The following is a 13,133-nucleotide window of genomic DNA, read 5'->3' as shown; positions in this document are numbered from 1 at the left end:
AAAACTCTTGCTCTTTCTCTCCTCACCTCTTCCAAACCCCTCACTCAAAGCTCTCTTCTTCTTCCATAAAAATTAGTGAGTCACATCTTGAACCTCACTAATTTAGAGCTAAACCTCAACATAAACACTACTTTCTTCATCAATTGTGAGAGATCAAGGCTTGTGGTTGTGTGTTCTTGAAGAAGATTCAAAGTTTGTGAAAGATTTGGTAAAATTCTAGATCCATTCCATAATTCAAGATGTGATCCATTGTTGTTTATGCTTGATGCACCTTTGGTGCTATATTGATGAGTTTTGCTTGCTTACTTGATGCATTTTCGTGTACAATTGATCCAAGATCACAAGGTGTTTGGTTTTATGTTTAAACAAGTTTTTTCCCTTTGCTTTGCTGTTTTTTTGAAAACTGAAGAAGGTGCAATCGATTGCACCAAAACAACAATCGATTGCACCAACTGTTTTTTCTCTAAATTCAGGCAGTGCAATCGATTGCACCAAAACAGCAATCAATTGCACGCTTACAGAATTCTGTTTTTTGCCTTTTTAAAGCTTGTTTTGGTTCTAACTCATCTTCTACTCCTTTCTTTTGATATTTTCTTTGAATCACAAGTTAGAGGCCTAATTTCTCTCTAATTTCAATGGACTTAGGGCGTCGATAGGATGAGAATCCAAATCCGCAATATTAAGTGATTGAAATTATGGATGAAAGGAGCCTTTGATGTGGTTCCATCTTTATTTCTTTTTCTTTTGATCGATGAAAGTCTTAACACCTTGAGAATTCTTATGGATTCTTGGTAAAGACGAGATCGCTCCCTATTTTTCTTTTCGTGCGGTATTGCTTTCGGAGAGTGATCTACATATCACTTCTCTCGCATGCATTAGCACATAAAGTTTTGACCGGCCTCGTTGTAGGGTGATTTCTACATAAATCACTTGGCGATCTGCTTAACATAGCGCAATATTTCGTGTCCCGAATCAAAAAGATCAAATATGGAAGAGAATTGTATGCGGTTGATTTAAGACTTATGGAGGTTTTATCGTGTAGTCGCTATGATTTTATCAAGCTTCTGATAAAGTTTCCATTGACTTTAAATCCGAGAACATCCTTTACTCACCATCGATCTTCATTACTAACTTTGATAACATACTTGACAAGTTTCAAGATGGTTATCTTTAACATCTAACAATTGACTTTAATTTCCGCACTTTATTATATTGCTCTTTATGTTTCTCGCTTTATCGCTTTATTTTATCATTTCATCATATTTACATTCCGCTATTTTCTCTTTGTCCATTTGGACATTTATATTCCGCTATTTTCTCTTTGTCCATTTGGACACTATGTTTATGCTTCCGCTATTTTTTCTTTTGTCCACTTGGACCATACTTTACTTTTATGCTAAAACACTAATAAATAACAAAAATCTAAAAAACACCTAAGGCTCTCTTTTGGACTATTGGTTACTATCCCTAGCATTTTGGAGATTCGGACTTAGTACCTCTGGACCCTCATGATATTGTTACTCTGCTGTTATTCTGTCTGTCTGGCATTGGATTGTTGTTTGTTTGTATGTGCAGGTATTTCCTTGAAAGCCCTTGATGGTTAATTCCAAGGCATTGATATAAGGATTTTACCCGAAAACAGCCGTTACTCTGCCCGATTTTCGTCAGAATTTTAATGTGCTTAATGCGAAATGGTGCTAAGATAATAAGTCCATCTGGATCCCCAAGTGGTAATGTGATGGTTTGGTATTAATAGTCCAAAGGATGAGAAATCTACCTTGACTCACAATGTCAAGTGTTGGCTTCTTCTTCGGTTAGACCGTTTCTTTCCTTAGCTTTTATTTTACGCAATAGGATAGCCTCTTCATCTCCTCCCATTCTTAAATTTTCAAAATCTTCTCCCTTTTTCAAAAACCTTCTTATGTCTGTAAAACATCTTTTCAAAACCTTTCTTAAAAAATATCTTTTTCCCTTAGTGGCCTTTTTCTTCAAAAGTTTAGACACTGTTAATTGTCGAAACGAGTGGTTATATCCCACGATTTTGAAATTGATTGATATAATGAGATCTTTTCCGCGTGAGAGAGATAGTGGCATACCCGTTGATTTTATCCGAGTTGGAGCCCTTCTTTCATTTGCGATGCAAAGAACTCGTTTGTTCTCATGCTCAAGATCAATGGCTGAGTATTTCTCTCCGACGACGATAAAGTGTTTATTCGTTTTTAAAATGTTTTCCCTTTAAGCGGAACTACATTAGCTCTGACTTCTCCATTGCACCGAGGAGGTATGTAGGCACAAAGTTTAATGCTTTGCCGAACTTATTTTAAAAAATAAAACAAACCGTTTTTAGCACACACGACACAGATTTTCAAAAAGGTTCCTGTGGAGTACCACAGATATGAGGGGTGCTTAAAACCTTCCCCTTGTATAAACAACACCCGTACCTAAGTGATCGGTAAAATAGCAAGTGTACTATTTTGCCTCTGTAGTAATAAAGGGAAAACTCCCCGAATATCGATCTCAAGGACTGCGTGAGATTATAGAGTTAGTCGCACTTCAATTAAACAAAAAGCCTTGGGGTTTTGGTTTTTGTGATTACAAATTAAATTGCAAATAAACTTAAAAAGGTTGAATTGACCAAATATGAGTAACATGCCAGGGTAGGTGTGTGCATTAACATGTAACAATTCTGAACCCTTATTTCATTAACAAAGTTCAACTTATCAATTACCGGTTCTTAAGGGTATTTGCTCCTAAGTCCTTAGTGGGCAAACTTTTGAATATTGAAATCCTAATCCCAAAGTCCTTCGAAATTAGTGATCAAATCAAATATTATTATAATCAAGAACAATCCGGTTACTATAGGGTATCCCTAGTCCTAGGTGATATCTACTATAATATAATGGTATAAAAACCCTAACAATGGAGGTCAATCCTAATTGTCAGTCATAAATCAATCCAGTTGGTCCGACGAGGAAAGCATTAAAAACCTTATACCATTAAATTGAATGTAAAAGAGAAACATGTTATTGAAATTCGGAATTCAAAATCATCACAAATGTTAATCAGGGACACCCCCCTAACATTGGGGGGTTTAGCTACTCATATCATCCAAAGAAATTACAAAGATATCAAATAAAGACATTACAATAGAGATGATGAACTTTGATCTTCAATGGCTTCCCCTCATGAGAGTTCTCCGTTCTTCTCCAATTGCATAGGCTTCTTCTCTCAATCCTCCAATTCTTCGTGTGGCAAAAAAAAAGATCCCTAATTCATCTTGAAAACTCTCCTAAATAGTGCAGACTCACTTAAGTTGGTTGGAAATTCCAAAAATACCCCTGCAGGCCAACCACTGAACTAAATAATAAAAATCACTGAAATCAGCGTCATCACCCAACACGGGTCGTGTTGTGCAACACGGGAACCCGTGTTGGCCCCCTGTAATATTTATTTTTAGTGTTTGGTCCCAGGATGTGCAACACGGGCCGTGTTGTGCAACACGGGCCGTGTTGTGCAACACGGGCACCCGTGTTGCTTCACTGTTTTTCCTTTCTCTCAAACTTTGCTCCCAACTCTCTTCCTGACACGGCCCGTGTTGGGCAACACGGCCACCCGTGTCCGGCCTCCTGTAGCATGTTTTCTGAACTTCCTCAAAACTTCCGAGTTTCGCACTGATTTACTCCGGTTTCTACATATGAACCTGAAAACATTAAAACATATAACCAAAGCATAAAATGACGAATAAAGAAATAAAATACTCAATAACCAAACTTAAACATACTTAAAAACAACGATAAAATATGTGTGAAAACCACTGATCAAACTCCCCCAAACTTAAACCGTTGCTTGACCTCAAGCGACAATTACAAAAGTTAATGACCTTCAAAGCACACAGTGTTCATACGTGAGATATCTGTCTGTATTGATCAAGAAACAGTGATTTGGCATTCACATGACGCGACGAGTTTTGTTACCACATTAATCCTCAAGCTCCCGTTTCGGATACCTCTCCAACTATGCTTTGCACTTAAGTCTCTTTCCGATTTTCCTCCTCTTTCATTCGGACAATCATATTAAGGCACTGCATTTCTTATAATAATCATCACCTGCATGAGACGGATCAAGGCTTCTTATTATTTTTTTCCTGGCACCAAACTAGCAGCATTTGCTACTTTTTATTACCGATGAAATTTTCAATCCTTGCAGTTATATATTGTCCTTTTGGACGACGTTTGGGGATCAATCTCCTTTGGGCTGAATAACCGGGTGAGGGTTACCCAACTTAGCGAGCCGATTGCCTTTTACCGCCTTTTCATCATTTGGTGCCAACTTTATATCTCTTTTTTTTCTCAACCAACCATCATGCAAGTGAATCCGAATTATGCCAGACTGTATCAATAAACTACTCGAGAAGTACTTCTCAGGAGACAAGTACTATGGTGCAAATCTACACGTTAGACTCGTATCTCTTTCAGGGAACCAAGGGTGCTTAAACAAACCTCTTGTCACATTATTCCGCACTTCCTGTCCTCAAACAATCCTCGCTTCATCTCTATATACTATTCCCGATCGCTCTTTAGGATCAAAACTTCTTCAACAAAAATTTAAAATTTCGGTAAAAATTTGGGCAGAATTCACTTTATGGTTTCACATCATACCAATAACATAAAACTAACATAAAAATAAAATGCACAGAGAAGAGCCTCCCCCAAACTTGAACTAAACATTGACCTCAATGTTTCAGAACGAGTTCGAGAGAGGTGACTCACAGAGGGTAATGCACTCTCATGATCACTTCCAAGCTTTCACCAGAGACGTCCTCTTTTATTTCCTGAAAAATAAAATAAACAAACAGAGAAATTAATTATTAAAACCGTGGGTTGCCTCCCACGAAGCGCTCCGTTTAACGTCGCATGGCTCGACGGTCCATTACCCTTTATTATGGAGGGTCTTTCCTTTTCCAAACCTTGTTGCTTGTCACTTTCGCAACCACTAACTCATGAAGACGAAAAGCATTCACCGCTTTTCTCTTTAATTTACTTCCCACATTCTTCTTCTTTCCTTGCTCTTTCTCCTCCACCTTCTTCTTGACTTCCTTAGCTTTCTTAAGATTTTTGACAACTACATAAGATGGTTCCACCCGGGAGGCTATGCTTGACACTTTTTCTTGGGGCTGTTTAGACTTCTTGTTCTTTTCCTCACTTTCTGTCATACCATCAGAAGTTTGATCATTCACAACCGCCCTCTGTCTTTTGACTCCTAACATCTTCAACGTTACTTCTTCATCAAAAGATTTCAGCGTCAGCGTTCCTTTTTCAATGTCGAGGTTGCAGCGGCCTGTCGACAAAAATGGCCTCCCAAGAAGGATAGGAGTTTATTCGTCTTCCGGAATGTCCATGATGTGGAAGTCAACAGGGAATACAAATTTATCAACTTCCACTAGTACATCTTCAGCTACCCCATATGATTTCTTAACGGTGTGATCGGCGAACCTTAACTGGGTCTTACTCTCACTAATCTTTTCCAATTCAAGCTTTTTGAAAATGGACAAAGGCATTAAACTCACACTAGACCCAGAATCGAGGAGTACCTTCTTAAATGCTATATTCTTGATAGTGCATGGTATCGCCACTGCCCCAGGGTCTTTCCTCTTTATTGGGATCTTCCTTGCTGTTGAGACTATACCACACTTTTCCGTTGCAATTTTTGGTTCTCCTCCTAGTGATCTCTTTTTCCCCAACACCTCCTTCATAAATTTCTTGTACAAAGGCATGTGCTCAAGTGCTTCAAAGAATGGTAGATTTACCTCTAACTTTTTGAACAATTTAGTAAACTTCTCAAAGTCTTTCTCTCTTGAACCCTTCTTTGTCACTCTGGAAGGGAAGGGCAGTTTTATCACAGGTTCAGCGTCTTTCTTATTTTTTTCTTCAATTGGTTTAACCGGCGGTACCACAACTTCTGGCTCTTTTGGATTCTCTCTTATTTCCAAATCCACCTCTATTACCATGGGGTCATCTATTTCCTCTTTTTCTTTTTCCTTTTCAGATTCTGCTACTCTCCTACTTCTTGTAGTAACCACATTAATCTTCTCCGGGTCTTTCGGATTTTTCACAGTTGAGCTCGGAAGGGTGCCTTGTGCCTGTAGAGTGAGATGCTGTGCTATCTGCCCCACTTGAACTTCCAGATTTTTAATTGAGGCCGCAGTGTTTCTGTGGTTGTTTCTTGTTTCTTCTTGGAACTGAGAACACTGCCCAGCTAATCTTTCAATTGCCACTTCCCACTCTGCCTTCTGGGTACCTTGTTGTTGTTGATCTTTCCAAGCAAAATTTGGATGATTCTTCCACCCTGGATTATAGGTGTTAGAATACGGGTTGTTTTGCCTTAGGAATTTGATTTCTTCAATCTGCTTGGGAGTAGCAAAACAGTACACCGTTTGGTGTGGGCCATTACAGATTTCACAGCTGACAGGTTGAGCTTGTTGAACTTGAGCCACCTGTTGTTTACCTATATTCATAGCCTTCAATTTCTTTTCAACTTCTGCGGCTATCGCATCTTCAACCCGAGTTTTAGAAGTCTCCAGCTTGAGATCAATGATTCCTTCCGGTTTGCTAGCACACCTGTCATACAATTCCAAATGCTCATTTGCAGCTATTGCTTCAATGATTTTGATGATGCCTGAGGCTGTTGTGAAATTTGTCGAGCCTCCAGCTGCTGTATCAATTAACTGCTTTGTTTTCATTCTAAGCCCATTGACAAATACTTGCATCTATTCAGTCTTGTCCATATTGTGAGTGGGACATGCCACTAGAATTCTTTTGAATCTTTTATAGGCATCTCCTAAGGGCTCACCCTCCTGCTGCTTGAAATTCAGAATGTCATACCTCTTCCTTATAAATACCGAGGCGGGAAAATACTCATTTAAGAAAGCTTTTTCCATCTCTTCCCATGATGTAATGCTGCCCGCTGGAAGGGAATAAAACCGCTCTTCTGCTTCTTCTACCAAGGTGAATGGAAACATTCTCAGCTTCTTGGCCTCTTCTGTATGACCTTCGATTTTTAAAGTTGTACTCATGGTCAGAAACCTCTGTAGGTGCTTGTTTGCATCTTCATTAACCTTTCCGGTGAAAGGCTTTCTTTCGAGCTGAGTGATGGTGCTTGGATGCAATTGAAAATTAGGAACATTCACCGGTCGGTTGACAATAGTTAGTCTTCCTCCCGGTGTGTTTCTAGCACCATAGTCTCCGAGAAGTCTCTCTGGTGGTGGTACCTCGCCCATGATCTCTTCTTCACTTTCGGTTTCTGAACCAGAATGAACTGTAATTACTTCTTCCTCAGATTCCAGCTTAGCTTGATGAGCTTGTCTGCGCCTTGCGTGAAAAGTCCTTTCAATTTCTGCGTCAAAAAGAAATTCTACTGAGGCCTTGCCTCGCATAAACAGATTAGACAAGTATTAGAACGAGGAACAAAAATAAAATAAAATATATATATATTTTTTTTCAGAAAATAAAATTTTAGTCGCAGAGCAACAAAATTCTAATTGAAATAAAACTAAAAACTCTACAATTTTCGGCAGTCCCCGGCAACGGCGCCAAAAACTTGATCGGTAAAATAGCAAGTGTACTATTTTGCCTCTGTAGTAATAAAGGGAAAATTCCCCGAATATCGATCTCAAGGACTGCGTGAGATTATAGAGTTAGTCGCACTTCAATTAAACAAAAAGCCTTGGGGTTTTGGTTTTTGTGATTACAAATTAAATTGCAAATAAACTTAAAAAGGTTGAATTGACCAAATATGAGTAACATGCCAGGGTAGGTGTGTGCATTAACATGTAACAATTCTGAACCCTTATTTCATTAACAAAGTTCAACTTATCAATTACCGGTTCTTAAGGGTATTTGCTCCTAAGTCCTTAGTGGGCAAACTTTTGAACATTGAAATCCTAATCCCAAAGTCCTTCGAAATTAGTGATCAAATCAAATATTATTATAATCAAGAACAATCCGGTTACTATAGGGTATCCCTAGTCCTAGGTGATATCTACTATAATATAATGGTATAAAAACCCTAACAATGGAGGTCAATCCTAATTGTCAGTCATAAATCAATCCAGTTGGTCCGACGAGGAAAGCATTAAAAACCTTATACCATTAAATTGAATGTAAAAGAGAAACATGTTATTGAAATTCGGAATTCAAAATCATCACAAATGTTAATCAGGGACACCCCCTAGCATTGGGGGGTTTAGCTACTCATATCATCCAAAGAAATTACAAAGATATCAAATAAAGACATTACAATAGAGATGATGAACTTTGATCTTCAATGGCTTCCGCTCATGAGAGTTCTCCGTTCTTCTCCAATTGCATAGGCTTCTTCTCTCAATCCTCCAATTCTTCGTGTGGCAAAAAAAAAGATCCCTAATTCATCTTGAAAACCCTCCTAAATAGTGCAGACTCACTTAAGTTGGTTGGAAATTCCAAAAACACCCCTGCAGGCCAACCACTGAACTAAATAATAAAAATCACTGAAATCAGCGTCATCACCCAACACGGGCCGTGTTGTGCAACACGGGCACCCGTGTTGGCCCCCTGTAATATTTATTTTTAGTGTTTGGTCCCAGGATGTGCAACACGGGCCGTGTTGTGCAACACGGGCACCCGTGTTGCTTAACTGTTTTTCCTTTCTCTCAAACTTTGCTCCCAACTCTCTTCCTGACACGGCCCGTGTTGGGCAACACGGCCACCCGTGTCAGGCCTCCTGTAGCATGTTTTCTGAACTTCCTCAAAACTTCCGAGTTTCGCACTGATTTACTCCGGTTTCTCCATATGAACCTGAAAACATTAAAACATACAACCAAAGCATAAAATGACGAATAAAGAAATAAAACACTCAATAACCAAACTTAAACATACTTAAAAACAACGATAAAATATGTGTGAAAACCACTGATCACTAAGATCTCTTCTTTTTGTTTTAAAAACAAAACTTTGGGTTTTATTCGTTCTTTTCCCTTTTCCTTTGGAAACAATAAAGCGCGGTGGCGACTTTCACTGAAATATTGAGTCGAGTCAATCCTATGGCTCTGATCTCAGATTTTCCCCGCTACAGAAAAATGGCGACTTCACTGGGGATCCAGTTTTAAGTGTGTTAAGCCTATTTTTGTTTATCTGTGTGTTTTTATCTGTATATATTGTTGTGTGCTTTGTATGTTTATTTTCTTTTTTCTTTTTGGTGCTCGATGGTTCCTCTGTGATGAGATAAAGTTCTAACCCGAACTTTGGTGAGTAACTTGAGATAGGAGGTGGTAAGACCAATAGTCGCATGTCAGGAGCAATCCTTACCATGAGCGTCATATGGTGGAACCCCAATCAGTGGAGGCCTCATGGAAGGTAGTAGAGGTTGTTACGAACCATCGTGATAACGCTATTACTTTCAATAGTGAGTGTCCGTAGAAGCTGAATGACTTAGAACCTTTTTAACCCATCTAAGCCTTTTTAGGATGTAGTGCAGAAACAAGATCAAGTACCAATTTGAGCTTGTTGTCATGCGATGCTACGCTCAGACGAGGTCTTTTTAGGCATATTATTGGCGCCCATGAGCAATTGTGCGTGCCGGTAATATCCAATAGAAGATTGAAAACTCTGGGAACCTTTGTAGAACCCGATTGGCAGGTACAAAATTCCTTAGATCATACCTTTTGGGATGGTTGGACCCATGGCTCCATGCTCGTGACGTCGAACCTTTGAACTATGATCTTATGTGACCTTGCGTACTCTTGGTTGTGGTTGATGCATAAACCATGCATTCATGCATCCATGAAAACTCTTTTTCTTTTGATTTTCAAGGAACTTAGAGTTCTTTCCTTGTAAACATCATAAGTTTCATCAAACTCAATGGATCTTGGGTGTTGATGGAGTGAAAATTCTAATCCACCAAAATGGATGATTGATTTTGATGATAACTTACTCAAAGCTTTAGTCCAATGTTGAGTGTTTACAAGTTAATATCTTAAGTTCCTTGAAACTCAAAAATTAAAATAAAATAAAAAAACAAATTACTACATTGCATGCATCATTCTACACTTGGTCCTGCTCTCTAAAGAAGTTTTTTCCCGAGCCTTATTTCCTTTCTCCTGGTATCATCAGTACAACACTCGTGCTAAGAAGAAATGGAAAGCATCAAGCAAGAGATTCGTGAACTCCGTGAAGAGGTGATTACTCTGAAGGCTGGTATGGAGCATCTGACTACTCTGGTTGAGGCTTTAGTTGCTGCCCAAGTCAATCCTCCCTTGATGGAAGAAAGGATGGCAAAGGTCTTTCTTGAAACTCTGAACTCGTTCTTTCCCAAGGGGACAGTAGTCAGTACACCTGCTGACTTCCACAGAGAGGTGGATATGAAAGCGCTTCTAGAAAAGGATGTCCGAAAGGAATGTTTGCTTGAAGAAGGTAACTCAGCTGGTAGTGTGAAGAAGTTTGGTAATGACTTTTCAAAGAAGAAAATCAGGGGAGGAAACAATCATCACCAACATCAGCATGTTTCCTATGTCATTCCTGTATCCAATTCAGTTCATGCAATCCCAGATTATCAACAGAGTACTCGTCAACAAGATTCTCCACCGAACGAGCAAAATCAACCTCAAAAGGGGAATTTTGATCCTATCCCCATGACTTACGCAGAATTGTTCCCTGCTCTAATTCATAATAATTTGGTTTAGACAAGGTCACCACATCCAATTCCAGAGAAGATTCCTTGGTGGTACAATGCTAATGTCACTTGTGCTTTTCATCAGAATGCTCCTGGACATGACTTAGATAATTGTTGGCCTCTAAAAATTGAAGTTCAAAGATTAATCCATGCTGGTATTTTGACTTTCCAAGATGTTGGTTATGATGTTCAAGCCAATTCTTTGCCAAAGCATGATTGAATCACTATTGATGGTAGCCTGAAGCTCGAAAGATGTTTCGTTCAGCATATGCCCAGATGGAGAGAGTTTTTCTCAGTTTTTAGTATTCTTATTGATTTCCATTTGTAATATTTCTTGTTTTTCAATGCATTGTTTGCATGTAGAAACTTGTTTATTTTTGAATGTTAATGCTAATGCAATGATAATGTTTGTTTTGAAGTAATTCATTCATTTCACTCATGTTTATTTGTTTTTATGCATTATGATACCAATTACTTTTGCCAAACTCTTGCTTATGCAAAGATTGGAGGGAGGATGATGATCTGAAAACGCAAAATTTCTGGTTATATGCTCTTGAATAAAACCCTGCTGATGATGTACAGGCATTGTTTCAAATTCCCAAACACCGGAGATATAAGGAAGATAATCCCTTGTTAACCCCTTTGAGCCTTGAAGTAGGAGTTTCTTTTCTAAACGAAAAACCCTAATTTTTAACCTGGGGCAGGGTAGTCTTCAGTTAATTTGACCAAGTGTTCATATATCAAAAAGGATTGTGCATCCAAAGGTCAAGCACGTCATATCCACATCAAAGGATGGATCATGGGAAACCACAATGGTTATTCCCCGCGCATCAAAAGGCTGGAAAATGTGAAACCACAATGGTTATCCTTCATCCGCCAAGAAATGAGGCAGTCACAACCCTCTCAACAAGTCAAGACAAAGTCAATATCATACGATTTGTTCAAATCAAAAAAGAAAGAAAAAAAAAAGCTCGCTAAGTCAAAAACTTGAAAACAAGTGACTTAGGCAAAAGTTAGAGCATCCCGCTGGACGACCAATTCAAAAGAATCAGTCCAGGCAAAAGTTAGGGAAATAAAAAAAAAAGAAGAGAAAAGAGTGAAAAATGAAAAGAAAGGACTACAAAGCAAAAGTCCTCAACAATGAACAAATCTGTGTGAATACAAAAATGAAGAAAAAAGGGTGACTGCTACTCCAAGAAAGCTTCATCAGGTCCTTAATGGCACAAAATCCTTTTGAGAGATGAATACTTGTGTTAAGTTAACTGAACATAGGACTGGAGAACATCACGAAGATGGGGTGGGCTAAATAAACTTTGAGCCTAAAAATCTTTTTTTCTGAAAACCGTGAACCAGGCTACGTTACAACCCTCAAAAGTCCTAATTGAAGCAGGGTTTATTTCGAAAGCATACTTAAACAAGAAAGCGTTCCTGACTCCTATCGGTTATGCTGAAAACTTGTGTTGGTATCATATGCATACAAAAAATCAATGTCCTCTCTTAACTAGTGATTCATTCACAAGGTTTGCGACATCTTTTTGAAACTTCAAGACTTACATAATTGTTGCATTTTCATTATCATTCTCAGAATAAACACTTTTCTGCTTGTAAACATTTGTTTGACATCCAGGAAGTTTACATATGATCATCAGTAGAAAACTAAAACATTGCCAGGGGCATGTTGTTTTCCCAGTATAATGCTTTTGCAAGTTTGATTACCATCATGGGGCAAATCTCGAAGACTCTGTCAAGTAAAAGAATGTGCCAAGTTTAGTCAATCTGGGGAAGCTACGTCGAGATTTGACAAATCTCTCCAAAAATCTGTTGATCTGGGGCAGATTATTCCAAGTCTGCATGACGCCAAGGATCTCTATGAACCTTTTTGAGGTAGTTTCCTTTCATAGACCATGTAATCTGGGGCAAGTTGTGAATCCGAAGTTACCTTGATCACCTCATTAGCTTGAAGTACAAAGGTTGTTGCCATGATCAATCCAGAGTATGTCACTCTCTACCAAGAAGTTTTGAGACAACGGTTGACTGTTGGGTTTTCTTTCTCACCTTGTGTTGAGTTTTGAACTAAAATCCCCCGCATGTTAACTTGTTTGCTTTGATGTTAACTTCTTAGTTCCTTTGCAAGTTCGGAATGGTGATTTTCTCCAAAGAAATTTTCTCTGATTTCCCATAATAGAGCTTGATGTGTTGTCCAATCTTTTTGATAAGAAGAAGATGATCTATAAACTCCTCACAGAGATTGATTAATCCCCAGTTGAGTTTATTCCTCAAGGGGCAAAGCTTTGTTTGACCGTTTCTATCCAGTTTGTTCTTGGAGTTGAACTTTGGTCTCTTGCAATACTATTTTGAACCTCTCTAGGCTGGGAAACCTAGATTGAGAAGGCATTTATTTTGCACCTCTTGAGGATTTCTTCTTTCCT

Source organism: Vicia villosa, linkage group LG1, assembly GCF_029867415.1.
Source record: "Vicia villosa cultivar HV-30 ecotype Madison, WI linkage group LG1, Vvil1.0, whole genome shotgun sequence".
Classification (NCBI taxonomy): Eukaryota; Viridiplantae; Streptophyta; class Magnoliopsida; order Fabales; family Fabaceae; genus Vicia; species Vicia villosa.
This window is presented reverse-complemented; position numbering follows the sequence as displayed.